A 16,185-nucleotide genomic window follows, 5' to 3' on the forward strand; every position below is an offset into this window, starting at 1 on the left:
AAGTTAGACAACATGAAGTTTAAAAAGGTAGTCAAAGGGACGTCATGCATTGGTCTCAGTCCTAAAAACACTGGTAAGCCAACAAGTGGTTTTATGCCACGAAGTAATATAGTCAGGTGTGTGTTTTGAAAAGAACTCTGCGGTTGTGGAGGGGATCTACAGTGATAGTAATGAACATGGTTTAGAGGCTACCGTGCTAGTCCGTAAAGCAGATGGAGTTAAGAAGTTATTTGACAGAACTTAATAAATTGACACCTGCTTGGTGATTTTTTTTTTTCAATTATATAACCCTGTAGAGATTTTATTTCTTTATATGTAAAGTCACAAATATTAATAATTCATTTAAATATGATGGCTTGATAGGACTGAGCAGTGAAATATGATAGATGATCTTATGGGTTTATCTCCTTTCCTTCCAAACCCATTATGTTAATCATCAATGCCCCTCCCTATCCCATGAAAATTAAGCATGAATACATGATTTATATCAACTACGACAAGACTAGAGAAGGAGGTCATGGAAATCTTTGATGACATAACAAGAAAGAAAGGGGAAACAGGTCCCATGCAACCAAAACCTAGCAAGTTAAATTCTATTTGATCTTTTTTTTAGAAAATCTTTTTTTCCACGAAGGCACTCTGTTTACTCAGCCATCTGCCATCAGGGGACTGAGTACATTGCAGAGTCAGAAAGAACACTCTCCCTCAATTCGATATACCCCTTATGTAAGCAAGCAAGTCTTTACTCATCTACTTAATCAGATTAGAATCTTTCAAAGGATCACTTAATGCCTTGAGTGTCCATTAAGATCCTTTTGATGAAAACTCTTTTGATGTTATGGCTCCAGAACAATCTTTCTCGGTTCCCCGCTCTGCCCTCCAGGCCCACAGGGGCAGCTGCAGCATATCTCTGTGCCCCTCCCGTGGCTCTGCCACTTCAGCTCTCCTCCCGGGCCCTGCCCTCCGAGACGGAGACTGAGCAACCTTGCTCCTGGGGCCTGTGGCGGGAGTGATGATCTCTGAATCACCTTCAGGGCCATCTATCCCTGTTCTTGTTAGCATCCTTCCTTCATTCTGTCCCCTTTCCTCTTTCTTTTATTCCCAGCAAGCAGTGCTTCTGCTGGTATAATTCCAACTCCATTCCTGGCTTCTACTGACACAAGTGATTACATTCCCAGTTTATACTCATACTAATTTCCCCACCAAATGGTTGTTCAACCACAGCCTTGGTGTCCTCTTCAGAATAAGGCTTCTCAATTTTTTGCAACATGGACAGGCTGAGAAATGTCCAAATCTTCAAGTTCTGGTTCTTGTTGCCTAACAATTCCTTCACTTTATCTCTCTCTTCTTGTATTTTACTATAAGTGGTAAGGAGTTGGTCCTTCAACACTTTGCTTAGAAATATCTTCAGCTAAATATCCAATTTCATTGCTTGCAAGTTTTACCTTCCACACAACACTAGAATACAATTCCGCCCAGTTTGTTGCCACTTTATATCAAGGATCCCCTTTCCTCCACTTTGCAATAACCGATTCCGCATTTCCATCTGAGACTTCAACAGAATGGCTTTTAACACCCATATTAATGACAATACCCTCTTCACGATGATGTATCTATTCTCTAAAATGACAGAGGCTTCTTCTGTAGCTCTTCTCTTCCACAGTCCTCAACAGAATTGCCTTTATTGTTTATATTTCTATGAACAGTCCCTTCAAGGCCATTTGGCTTTTTCTAGCACCTACCTCTAAACTCTTCTGTTCTATACCCAGCGCAAAGTCGCTTCCACTTTTTGTAGGTATCTGTCATAGCAGCATTCCACTTCACAGTACCAAAATCTGGATTAGTCTGCTTGGGCTGCCATAACAACATACTATAAATTAGGTGACTTAAACAACAGAAATTTGTTTTCTCACAGCTCTAGGAGATGTAAGTCCAACATCAAAAATGCTGGCTGATTTGGTTTCCTGGGAGAGCTATCTTCCAGGCTTGTAGATGGCTACATTCTTCTTGTGCCCTCACATGGCCTTTCCTTGGTCATACAGAAGGAAACAGAGAGAGAGTATGCATAGCTCTCTGGTATCTCTTCTTATAAAGACACTGATCGTACCAGATTAGGCCCCCACATTTATGATTTCATTTAATCTTAATTACTTCCTTAGAGTCTTTACTCCAAATATAGCCACACTAGGGTTTAGAACTAAATTTTGGGAAGAATCCAAACATTCAGTCCATAACACCTGGGTTGCTCTTATCTTTTGACTATCACAAATAGTGTTGTGATCATGGGATACAAATATCTGGTTCAGTCCCTGCTTTCATTTCTTTTGGGTATGTATAAAATTTCTGGATCATATGACAACACTCATTAATTCTTTTCAGCATATATTTAAGTACTTACTATTCTACAGGGATTGTGCTGTGTACTGAGAACAAGTGACTGCCTATAAATTGATCTCAGACTCCTCTAAGCTTGTAAGGTCAAGGCTACCCCCTAAGGCAAGAGTACCATATATTTTAATTCCCCCAGTAGAAACTGCCCAAGTTTAAAGTAACAACACATTTACTCTCAATAGTGTCCTTCTTTGGGTGATAGGCATCATGAGCACATTACCTAAAGCCAATTCCTAAAGCTCAGGTTCTTAAAATGATTCTACCTAATACATATGCTCATAACTCCTTTTATTCAAGTAAATGTTCCACCACCAGAGTGGTATTCCATTCTTTTAAATGACTATTCTATTTTTATCATCTTCAGTATTTCAGGGATTTTTTCCCCTATTAATTAAAGATCATTAATGCTAAAACTTAAAGTGAACAGGAAGTTAAAAACTACAAATCTAAGGAAGCAGAGAAAGTCAAAAGCAAGAAAAGGGACAATGATGCCCATGTGATTAAGAAAACTGCAGCTTGAGCATTCCCCCTCATCTGTCACTTCCTTTATCTTTTGTTTTACTTTACTGTGATAAGACTTAATAGGAAAGAATCAGAAACATGATTTTGGAAGTTTAACATCATCTTTTCACACTATCAGTCATGAAAAAGAAATGAGAACTTCACTTTACTCCTACAACAAAATAAATTACAAATGAAGAAACAAATTAAAAAACAAAAAAACAGACCGAAAAATGAAAGAAATAAAATCAATGGTACAATTTTGGTGGGGAAATACCCCTGTAAACTTAGAATCAGTTGAAGAAATATTGCTAAAGAATGAAGATATGTGGCAACATAAAATTAGTTAAGAAGGAATAAAATAATATTCATTCATGATACCAGAAGTTATTGGACTCTGTTCTGCACCAAGACATCTTCTCTTAGAGGTGAGAAAAACAAGGCTAAAAGCCACAGCTCCGTGTCATAGCATAAACGGAAGGGTAACAGACATGGAAACAGACAGGTCTGATATCACGTGAGGAGGAAGAGAGACAGTTAATATATCTGTATCTGCATCTATATTTCTGAAATGCTTCTCATTACAGCTTCCAAACAACACATTGTTAAGAACCATGTTTAACACACAAATTTTACAGCTCAAACTGCTACTTTTCGAATAGAAAGGATATTTCCAGTTCTTTAAATACATTAACTCTTGGGGTGCCTGGGCGACTCAGTCATTAAGCATCTGCCTTCAGCTCAGGTCATGATCTTGGGGTCCTGGGATGGAGTCTGCTTCTCCCTCTCCCGCTCCCCCCGCTTGTGTTCCCTCTCTCGCTGTGTCTCTCTCTGTCAAACAAATAAATAAAATCTTTAAAAAAAAAAATACATTAACACTTCCTGACCACCATTTATGGATTAGGTTCTTGGTTCATCCCTCTACACGTATCTTAGGTTTCAACTACTAAATATCTCTTTATTATAAAATTCCTCTTGTGACTTGAGTAAATTTAATAAAATGTTTTCTTTCTTTTCACTATCTTTTTGATGGAAGCCATCTCAACATTTGATTTGTACTTTATCTTTTTAAATAAGTATTCTTAAATATTCTATAGAAATAAGAAAGGATTGATGGCACATTTTTAAGACTCCTTTTATTATTAAACTACATTCTTGGTTTTATATAATACAATGATAAAAGGTGACTCTGTGATTTTGTTGCTATTAACGCTCTTTTTGTTTCCATTTTGCCTTGTTATTGTAGGCAATATAATATAATGAGGAGAACTTTGTCAGCACATAAAGAGACCACACTTGAATTTTCACTTTATATTTTTTCACTATTTATTAGTAAATTTGATTACTTTTTTTATACTAAAGATTAATAAAACAATATGGGTAACTATATAGTTATGTGCTCAGAGGAATGATGCTATATAAATTTAAATAGGTGATATTATTATTATTATTTACCATTATGTGCCTTTTTTTTTTAATAAATGCAATACATATCTTTGCTCTCCATGATGTGCTCTCCATGATTTATCTTCCAATTCCTCCAAGTAATATCTATAGTTGGCACAATATTATAATGTGTTTGTGTATATTGCATATCATCCGTGAGGGGAAATTTTTTGGCTACGCTGTTTTCCAAACAATTCCCTCTCATGTAATCTGTTTCATATTATAATGCCCTAGACATATTAACCTGTATTTGTGCAAGTTAATCTAATTTTGTTCAGTTTGTCCATATTTTTAGATTCCCAGCACCCTTAGCAAGAACTCCCAATGAAATAGCATTGGTAGCATTTCTGAATGGGTAATAAAAGTTCAAAAAATTAACAATAATCAAACTAAAAGACTTAAACTAGAATACTTTCTAATAGAGTATAGATACATCTTTTTTTTTTTTAAAGATTTTATTTAATTATTTGACAGAGAGAGAGATAGTGAGAGCAGGAACACAAGCAGGGGGAGTGGGAGAGGGAGAAGCAGGCTTCCCGCGGAGCAGGGAGCCTGATGCGGGGCTCGATCCCAGGACCCTGGGATCATGACCTGAGCCGAAGGCAGATGCTTAATGACTGAGCCACCCAGGTGCCCCGAGTATAGATACATCTACCAATCCACTTCGCTTGTCTCCTTTGATACTTTTATTCCCAAATAACTTGATATATTCAAAACAATATTAAATATTTATAAATATTAAGAAAACTTCTTCTCTTTGGGTTAGCTATTAATCTATTTTGTCTTGGGATGTTCTTCATATAAAGACATATTTATGTTTTGTTTTTGTTTTTAAGCATGGAGGCTAACATGGGGCTTGAATTCATGACCCTGAGATCAAGACCTGACCTGAGATCAAGAGTCAGACGCTTAATCGACTAAGCCACCCAGGTGCCCCCAGACATATTTATGTTTTAGATGCAAGAATATACAATGGAAAAAGAAAGGTTCTTCATTAAATGGTGTTGGGAAAACTGGAGAGCTACATGCAAAAGGATTAAACTGGACCACTTTCTTACACCATACATAAAAAATAAACTCAAAATGGATTTAAGATCTGAATGTGTGACCTGAAATGATAAAACTCCTAAAAGAAAAAATAAGCAATAATCTTTTGGACATGGTCCTTAACATTTTTCTGGATATGTCTCCTCAGGCAAGGGAAACAAAAGCAAAAATAAACTACTGGGACTACACCAAAATGAAAAGGGTTTGGACAAAGAAGGAAACCACCAACAAAATAAAAAGGCAACCTATTGAATGGGAGAAGATATTGTAAATAATATATCTGATAAAAATTAAGATCTAAAATATTTAAAGAACTTATACAACTCAACACACACATACACACACACACACACACACACAAACACATCCAACTAAAAATTGGGCAGAGGACCTGAATAGACATTTTTCTAAAGAAGACGTACAATGGCCAACAGACATATGAAAAGATGCTCAAAGTCACTAATCATCAGGGACATGTAAATCAAAACTACAGTGAGCTATCTCTGTATTTCACACCTGTCACCTCACACCTGTCAGGATGGCTAGTATCAAAAAGACAAGAAATAACAAAATAACAAGTACTGGTGAGGAGGAGAAAAGGGAGCCTTGCACGTGATTGGTGGGAGTATAAATCGGTATAGCTAGGCAGTAGAGGCAGTTCTTTAAAAAATTAAAAATAGAAATACCTTATGATCCAGTAATTCCACTACTATTTACCAAAGAAAATGAAAACATTAATTTAAAAAAATATATGCACCCTATGTTTATTGCAGCATTGTTTATAATAGCCAAGATACTGAAGCAACCTAAGTGTCCATTGATAGATGAATGGATAAAGAACTAATAGAATATTACTTAGCCATAAGGAGATTTTGCCATGTTCGATGACATGAATGAACCTAGAATGTATAATGTTAAGTTAAACAAATCAGACATAGAAAGAGAAATGCCATATGAGTTTACTTATATTTCAAATCTAAAAACAAAGCAAATGAACAAATAAACAAACGAAAAAATTCAGAAACACTCATAAATGCTGAGAACAAACTAGTGGTTGTGGGAGAGAGGGGGATAAGAAAAACAGATGAAAGGGATTAAGAGGTATAAATTTCCAGTTATAAAATAAGTCACAGGGATGAAAAGTATAGCATAGGAAATACAGTCAGTAATATTGTAATAACGTATGGTGACTACACTTATTGTGGTAAGCATTGTGTAGTACAGAATTGTTGAATCACTATGTTGTACACCTGAAACTACATTACATTGTATGTCAGCTATACTTAAATAACGACAAAAAAAATTAAAAAGAATTTTAAAAAGGGGCGCCTTGGTGGCTCAGTCAGTTAAGCATCTGCCTTCAGCTCAGGTCATGATCCCAGGATCCTGGGATCGAGCCCCAGGTCAGGTTTCCACAGGCTTCTCAGTGGGGAGTCTCCTTGCCCTCTCCCTGTGCCCCTCCCCCTCCCCGCCTGCGCTCGTGTGTGCAAGTGCAATCGTTCTCTCTCTCTTTATCTCAAATAATAAATAAAATCTTTAAAGAAAATTAAAAAAAGAATTAAAAAAAGAAAAAAACCATATTTATATATTATATAAAGATTTTCTAATTGTTATTTGTATATGATAAGACTTTTTAAATTTTAAAATAACACAAATCCACTCCAATAAAACTTCCTCAAAAAAATGAAATTTTATTAGAAAATATTAGAGACAGCTCAAAAAAATTAAAGAAAAATGTAAACAGCAAGACTGCAAAAATTAAGGCAGTGGCCCTAACAGTCACAGATGTCATATGTCATCATCCTTAACTCTGAAGTTTTAGCATTAATGTGACTCATGTCCTACCTCCACTTCTCTGTTTCTCACTGTGAATTCTCAATAAAGAAACTGTTAAGCCAGATTAGATCCCCTTATCTAATCAAGCAAGATCAAGAGGGAAGTATCATTTGAAAGACAAATACATATAGCCCACAGAGTCCTACTTAATTGAATAAGTGTGTGAGGCTCTCAGAGAAGAGGTCCTGGCAACACCATCCCATCAGGTACCAACAACTCTCTCCTATCATAAATGTACATAATACATACTTGAATAATGTCATGTAAAATTTTTTTTCAACAAATTTGAGTTGAATGCTTTCTATGGGCCAACTGCTATGGAGAGAGCAATGAACAAGATCTGATCATCTTTAAATTCTATTGGAATTAACAGACTGTAAGGGAATACCCAGATAATTAAATGGGATAATTACCTATTACAAGAAGTGCTGTAAAAGGAAGGAGATCTAGAGAACCTAGGTTGGGGACTTACTTTTCCTTTAGATAGGTTGTCAAAAGAGGCCTCTCTGAGAAATTGACATCTATTCTGAGCCATGAAAGACAAGAGGAAGCCAGCCACGGGAGAGAGGAGCTTCTCGGGCAAAGGCAATAGCAAGTGAAAAGCGTCAGAGGAGAAAAGTGAATTGTGTTTTTGCACAGAAAGGAGGCACTACGTACAGCAGAATGAATGCTAAAGACAGAGGTAAAAAGAGTTAGGGAAGGTGAGCAGAAGAAAGATGGTGCAAGAGTTGTATGTTTATATCAAAATTTTAGCCATAAATCTAATGAACTAGGCTGTGAGGGAAGAGTCTGAAGCATGCTGAGGTGGGGAAGAAGGCTAGGTTTCAAATAGTTCTTTCTTCCTAAAGTGTAGGAAATGGATTGGTCACACAAAAGGATGGAAACAAGATATATGTCTATTGCCATAGTCTGGATAAGAGGTAATGGTGGCTTTACCTAGAGAAGTGACCATGAAGATAAAAATCAAAAAAAAAAAAAAAATTAAAGTTAAAAACCAAAAAACCACAAAGATGTGAAATTTACTTTGGAAGAGAAATTGATATTTGATTAGAATTGGAAAATGGGGGGAAGAGAAAATCAAGATTGACCCAGATTACGGGTTAGTAGTATCCGTTGCTGAAATGAGGAAGACTTCTTAGTAGCTAAATCATTGTGGTGTTTTTGTTGTACACCCAATTCAAACACTCAGTCATGACCCAGGGGTATATTTTCCTTTAGAAAGCCTTTCACCCATAGTTTAAAGGAGGGGATCATTACCAAGATTCTCTGGTTTCAAGCATTGGCTATACTTTCTCAATGTTGGTTACATTCTCAGAAATGTTAACCCCTTATGTTTACAAGGCAGAAACCAGCAGCTCATGGAACTTATTGCCCTCTTTTTTTTTTTTTTTTTTTTTTTTAAAGATTTTATTTATTTATTTGAGAGAGAGAATGAGACAGAGAGAGAGCATGAGATGGGGGAGGGTCAGAGGGAGAAGCAGACTCCCTGCCGAGCAGGGAGCCCGATGCGGGACTCGATCCCGGGACTCCAGGATCATGACCTGAGCCGAAGGCAGTCGCTTAACCAACTGAGCCACCCAGGCGCCCTCTTATTGCCCTCTTAATCTGAATTAGGAGAAATGTCAAATGTCCTCTTCTTGGTAGGTTGTCAGAGTTCTGGAACTGAATTCTGTTGGTCCTGGGTTTTTGTTTTTATTTTTCTGGTTTATCTGAGTTTGGGTATGTGTGCATTTCTAACCAAATACTGTAGCTAGAAAGATTGTCTACACTGAATAGCTTTAGGGTATAAGAAACAATTAATTCAGTCAGTAAATATTATTAAATGTCCATTATATGATAATAGGCATAGAGCAACGAGAAAACCAAACAGCAACAACAAAAACAAAGCCATAGCATTCTACTGAATTCCCTTCTTACTGCAAAGCTGTGAAATATGGGATGCTATGAAGATAAAAAAGTAATGGATGTTAATGAATATTTCACAAGTATGTGCCACGCTGTCTTCTAACAACTATTTATTTTACATGGTTATAATCCAAATTAGTGAAAAAAAATTCAAAACCAATCTGACCTGTATTATCAAACATATTTGTTTTTAATTTCCCAATGAGAATAAAAAGTAGAATAAAGATTATGTCTTTTGAAGGGGGCATTTCCCGTGAATTATACGTAAACTGGTATGCTCTAATATCCTTTGCAGTATTAATCAACAATGTTTGATTCTGTGAACTTATTTTTTGCATGTGTAATTTTCAGTTTATGAGTTTTTTGATTCATAATCAATTTTTGTAAATTGACCAACCATTTTTACCATTTTTTGTAAATTGATTCGTATGTTTGCTGCTTCCTCTGTACATCAATTTATGAGATAATTCATTTCTAAATAATTAATTTTGTCTTCTTCTTTGTGGTTAATGAGCCTTGTCCTAATATTTATTTTTTCTTTTTTTAACAAGTAATTATTAGAATGCCACCAGAAAATAATAGTATGCAAAAAAGAAAGGCAAAGGAATTTTGCCTTTCTCATCTTCTTCTTCTTGTCCTCTAGTCACTATCCCCTTCCTATTCATTCAAAGACTCTTTGTTTGACTTTAGACTTTACAATACAGGTGTAGTTTTGTGAAGTTGTGAAACTACAACCTTCATATGTTATTTGTATGGTGATTGTGGTGGTGGTAGTTGTGCTGTGTGTGAGTAAATAAAATTACTTCAGATAACATTTTGGCACAAAATTAAATATATAAATACACTATGCCAGGTAATTCCATTCCTAGGAATATGCAATAGAGAAACTCTTGCACATATCATGTCTCACAGCAAAAGATGATAACAAGAATTTTCTTAGAAATAGCTCAGAACTGAAGCAACACAAATGTTCTTCAAGCTTAGAATGAGTAAACAAATCATTGGTGTATTTATGCAATGGGATAATATATAGCAAAGGACACAAATGAACTAGAGTTGCAAGTATCAGCTTGGTAACACTCAAGAACTTAATGTCAAAGGAGCAAATATTCATACAGTATTATACAAGTATGTGAATAGATGCATATCCATAGAGTTGAATATCAGTATATTTACAATACATATTGAAACTATAATAAAGAAAACTAAAGAAATATTCACCATGGAACTCAAAACAATGGGAAGTGAAAGAAGAGGGGTACACAGAATATTTCTAAGAAATTAGCAAGGGTCTGCTTTATGATCTGAGTTGTGCACAATTAGTGTTTGCTTTCTTTTTCAAAAAAAGATTTTATTTATTTATTTGAGAGAGTGAGCAAGAGAGAGAGCATGAGCAGGGTTGGTAGGGGCAGAGGGAGAAGGAGAAGCTGACTCTCCTGCTGAGCAGGAGCCAAACTCAGGGCTCGATCCCGAAGTCCTGGGATCATGACCGGAGCCAAAGGCAGACCCTTAACCAACTGAGCCACCCAGGCGCCCCATGTTTGCTTTCTTTTTATTAAATCTGTAATACTATTGTTATTAATATCATTAAATTAGTAATATTATTATTAAAATATCCACATGGAGACTGAAGGAAAATTTTAGGATTCCCACTAACTTTTTTATTTAGTCCTAGCAATATTTAAGATTCATTTCCTACATATGTCCTAGGCCATCATCTCTCCAGTATTTTGATAAAGTCCCCCTGTACCCACATCACGCAAACACACAAACACATACAGGCATTTACGTTCTGTTGCTGCCTCTTCAAAATTTGGTGCTGAGCCAATATAAATCTTTGATTGTCCCAGAGTCTGTCATCAGTTTTAATATCGGAACGTAACTTTGAGAGGAACTTTCTTGCATCACAGTGGTGTTGCTATAAAACATATATGTTTTGGGTTTTTGGTGGGGTTTTTTTGCATTCTTCTTTATGATGTAGTTTTGATGTGAATAAAACTCAATTTACCAAGTAGTTATTTGCTATAACCATTTTTGTCAAAATTTTTTGTCTTAACAAGTTTCTTACAACCTAAGACAAAAAGAGGTCTTTGGTGTCACCAGTGCTACTTTCTATACAAATTTCCCAACTTGGCAGCATTAGGAACAAGAAGATCTCTTCATTTTCTCCTCAGAAACGATTGTCTCCTCTTCTGCCTTCACACGGTGGCAGAAGTGACTTATGACAGCTCGGTCTTCTATATTTAATTGCATTTTAACTTGGAACCAAGTATAAAGGCAAAAAAGATGAAACCGTAATGACTACTAGTCCTCAGGTGACCTCTGCTGAATGTCCGGGTCAGCCTCAGAAATGTGATGGTAGTCCTGATGCTTCATCATTGTTATCTCCTACACTATACTTTGATTGACATATGATAATGCCAAGATTATGATGGTTATGTGAAGCAAAAGATATCAACAATTCTGTTGGTTGAATGTGTTACTCTCCTTTTAATACTTATTTATAAATTTTCATTTTTCTTAGACTTAGAAATCTTACCTACAAGTAAATAAAGATTGGAGAGGTTAAGCTCAAGGTCATCTAGTGATTAGTAAAATCACATGCTAAATTCAATGCCTGGACCATAAAAATCAATGTGCATTTCATTACAACATATTTATCTTATTTCTAAAATCCCACAATACCCGTAGAACAAAAACTTCCTGACAAGTCAAAACTATTCTATCTTACTTAGGTGAATTGGCTTTAATATATTCAGTACTTTCTAGAACAAATAAAGTGCTATTGTAATACATTCAGATAATAATACAGAAATTACTTGGAAGTGTTTGAAAATAAGTTCTTGCTCTAAGAGTTTCTGCTTAACAAACCTAAAAGTCTATCATTTTTAAATGTCCACATTCTTTGAAGGATACTTAGATATTTTAACAGTTGTAAAGTTGGAAATAATTATAGTTGTATAAATAAAAACTCTTCTCATGCTTCAGTTAATTTTAATAAGTATAATTCATAATAAGTGCAATACGGCATAGGATTCTAATAATGTAAATTCATGCCTTCTTGCCTAGGAACATTAAAAGGCCATGAGGCAGTGGGGAGGGAGCATTTATTAAAATTGAAAAGAAGATTGGGAATATGAATTGGCTTATATGTATATGCATTACAATGCTGCACATTAGCAGTTATATCAACCAATACTATTTTCTCTGTAAGTGTGAGAGAAAAATGCAACACTTGAACCATTGTTTTTATATTGGGAAGAAAAAAAATGAATCCCAATTCAAGGTGACAATAACTGAGTTCAAGTTCTGGTCATGTTGCTTACTACCTCCCTAAATTTCTGAATCCTAGTTTTCAAACAGTGAAATAATTTTACCTGCCTTACCTATTGCATAGTGTTGTATTAAGGATTGAATAGAATTATGTCTCTCTGATTTGTTAGATAAATGCATATTAAAACCATATAAGTGCAACTACTATCTATTGCATTCTCTGAAGTAATGCAGTCAGACTTAAAATATATATATATTTTATTTTAAATATAGTCAAGCTGTATTTGAAAGCTACAAAAATCAACTTCAAAATACTTCATGGAAGGGCGCTTGGGTGGTTCAGTTGGTTAAGCACCCAACTCTTGATTTCGGTTTAAGTCATGATCTTAGGTCATGAGATGGAGCCCCACACTGGGCTCCGTGCTTAGTGGGGAGTCTGCTTGAGAGTCTCTCTCTCTCCTTCTGACCCCCTCCCCCACTTTCACTGCCACCTCCAAATAAATAAATAAATCTTAAAAAATTAGTTCATGAAAGAAGGGGAGAAATAATCAGAGAAATAATGAAATTCTTACAATTGAAAAATATGAAAGCAATTAATTCTACTTCAAATCTTGTGAGATTCAGCTTAACAGTAGCTAGAGGTAAATGCATAGCTTCTGATGAAAATATTTTAGCACCAGAAAAACTGAAAATTGCTGAGCCAACAATTCAAATCAAAATTTTAAAAGAAATCAAAATAAAGTAATAATAAAGATAAAGCCATCAATTAATGAAATAGAACACAAAGGAACAGGAAGGTAAAGCGATATGGAAAATTAAATTCACAGAGTAATGCTGTATGACACAGATGAGCTTTAAGTTTGGGAACTGGGGGATGTCTTTTTCTGATTTAAATGAAGTAAGAGAAACTATAAGAGGTCAGAAATAGAAATAAAGTATAATTAATGTATTCAGTTAACAAGTATTTATTGGACACCTAATATGTGCCAGGAACTACTCCAGCACTTGTTTACAACAGTTTAAAAAAAAGATAAATATCTGTTAGAGCTTTTAGTGTAATAGGAAAGATTGCTAAGCAAAATTAAAAAGTAAATAATACATTAAAAAGAATTCAGTGAAGCATGGCAAGGATTTCTGGGAATGGAGATTATAATTTTAAACAAAGCAGTGAGAAAGGCCTTATCATTCTCGAGTCAATCTCATTCTGAACAATGCAAAATAACTCTTAGGTTCATTTTTCCATCAAAATCCAGACATAAATATTCAATTGCTTACTTGACATTTCCACTTGGATTTTTAGTTCATATCTCAAATTTAAAATATCCAAATCTATATAGAATTAATATCAAAATCTGCACCACTTTGCCACTAAAACTGCTTGACCTGCAGTCTTCCTCATCAATCAATGGCAACTCCAGACTTTCGGTTAGTTAGAACAATAAATAGTAAGTAGATAAATAAATAAACAAAATACTCCAGAAATCCTTGTTTTCCTCTTTTTCTAACAAAGAACATCCAATTTGTAAAAAAAAAAAAAAAATCTCTCAGAAGCAAAGTCAGAAATATCAAAAGTACTTGTGAGTATTTAAAAGGATTTAACATATATATACACACACACACACACACACACACACATATATATGAGTATGTGCATATGTGTAGGAATACATGTACATAAATACTTATTATTTACTGGATCAACAGAAATATATCTTTATGTATATATTGCATAATACATCACTATATTGCTTGTAATTATTTATCTGTGTATATGCACACATAAAATATGTATGTGTGTATGTGTAATGTGTGTAAGTAAATATAGAAAATATTTGAGCAATCTAAATTACAGCATTGTTTGAACTCATTTGAATAGACATCTTTAGGGCACTGTGACAACCTCTGAAAATCCACATTCTTTCTAAGCATATATATAATGCTTGAAAAAATTTCAGTAATACACATCTAGATGCCAGAAATGTGAGAAAATAAATTTCTGCTAAAAAAAAATTGCAATAAATCACATTTCAACAGGTTTAAAGAATTGATAAGAAAAATAATGTTAAAGAACATGTATTTCAAAATTTAAAATGAATATTTAATTTATCAGTGAGTAAAGTCAAAAATCATTAAGCCCAGTAGGAAAGACAGTCACTGAATGATAGTCACTGTACCATAACAAGTTAAATTTGTGCAATGTAGCTGAAATACAGGAAATGTATGATTTTGAACATTTACATTTTTAAGAAGAATCAGTAAGCTTTACAATAGCTATACCCCAAATAAAAAGCAGAATAAATCTATCGATACAGTACTAAAAAAAAAATTAAGGACAGGACATACCTCAGCAACTATAAAATACGGATTCAACAGAAAACAAAAACAAAAGTTGATTCTTTGAAAAACTATTAAATTTGAACAAAACTATAATGATAGTGTAAGGGCAAGTCACACACATAAAAATAAATGCAAATATCCTCAGCAAAATATTAGAGTATACTCAGGAGTGATTAAGGGAGATAATTCCTTATTGGACATTATTTCAAGTATACAAATTCATTTCAGGGTTAGGGATGCATATTGTTCAAAATTAGAAAATTAGGGGCGCCTGGTTGACTCAGTCAGTTAAGCGTCCCACTCTTGGGTTTCGGCTCAGGTCAGCTTTGATCTCAGGGTAATGAGATTGAGCCCTACATTGGGCTCTGTGCTGAGTGTGGAGCCTGCTTAAGATTCTCTCTCTCCCTCTCCTCTGCCCCTACCCCCACTGCTCACGCACAGGTGTCTCTCTCTCAAACAAAAAAAATTAGGAAATTAATGTTATTCAGCTTATTACCATATTAAAAGAGAAAATATTAATTGCCAAAAAAACCTTTTGATCAAATTTAAAAGTCATTATAAATAACTCTGTATAAAACTTTTAGCAAACCATAATAAAATGGCACACCTTAACTTCGTAAAGGGCATCTACCATAAATCTCCAGAAAACATCATCCATTTTTTCTTTTTTTCTTTTCTTTTCTTTTTTTTTTTTTTTTTGATGGATCAGTTATTTAATTAGGTTCTTTGTAAGAAATTTAGAACACCAATTTGTGAGAGAAAACACAGAATACAGATAGCCCTGAAGCTGAGGAACAGCTTTGATTGTTGGCAGAATTTGTGAGTCCACAGCTTTCTGATCAACCTTGCGCTGCTCTGTAATCTCGTATTTCTGTTTCTCTGAGTCAAAGATCTTGCCTTCCTGGTGTCCGGGTTTACTTCTTCTTAAAGTAAGCATCAGTGAGATGTTTTGGGATTTTCACACTGTTGAGATCAATTTTGGTGGAGGTGGCAATGACAAATTTCTGGTGTGTTCTACACAGAGGAACTCAACTGAGGGCCAGAGTCCCAGTCACAAGTAGCAAGCCACTGCTCAGTTGCTTCAGGGAAACCACCCTCTTGCCTCTGTGGTACCCGGTGAGGATGATCAGAATGGTCCCAGAGGTGATACTTGCTCACAGTTTTCTCACATGCTGCCTAAAAGGTTTTTTACTGTGGCTCAACAGCTTTCAAGGTGCATCTTCAGTCGGATAATACCTAGGCATTTTATGAAGTTTAACCACTCAGGTACCACCATTCTTGTCACCACCAACTGGTTTTGTGACAGTAGCAAGAACCTTCTCTTTTTCTTCTCAAAGCTGGATTTAGCTACTGAATCTTTCTCTTGTATATGGCCTTTCTGGCCAATCAGAAATATCTGCCAATTTTTCTGATTAGGACAAGGTTTCAGCTGTAGTGGAGCTTCCCCTT

At 35.1% G+C, this 16,185-nt stretch overlaps 1 pseudogene; it reads right to left on the bottom strand.

Moving 5' to 3' along the window:
- Positions 1–15,374: 15,374 nt before the first annotated feature.
- Positions 15,375–15,980, bottom strand: LOC118547463 (large ribosomal subunit protein eL6 pseudogene; annotated as a pseudogene).
- Between the last annotated feature and the right edge of the window lie 205 nt (positions 15,981–16,185).

This window comes from Halichoerus grypus, chromosome 6, assembly GCF_964656455.1.
Source record: "Halichoerus grypus chromosome 6, mHalGry1.hap1.1, whole genome shotgun sequence".
Taxonomy (NCBI): domain Eukaryota; kingdom Metazoa; phylum Chordata; class Mammalia; order Carnivora; family Phocidae; genus Halichoerus; species Halichoerus grypus.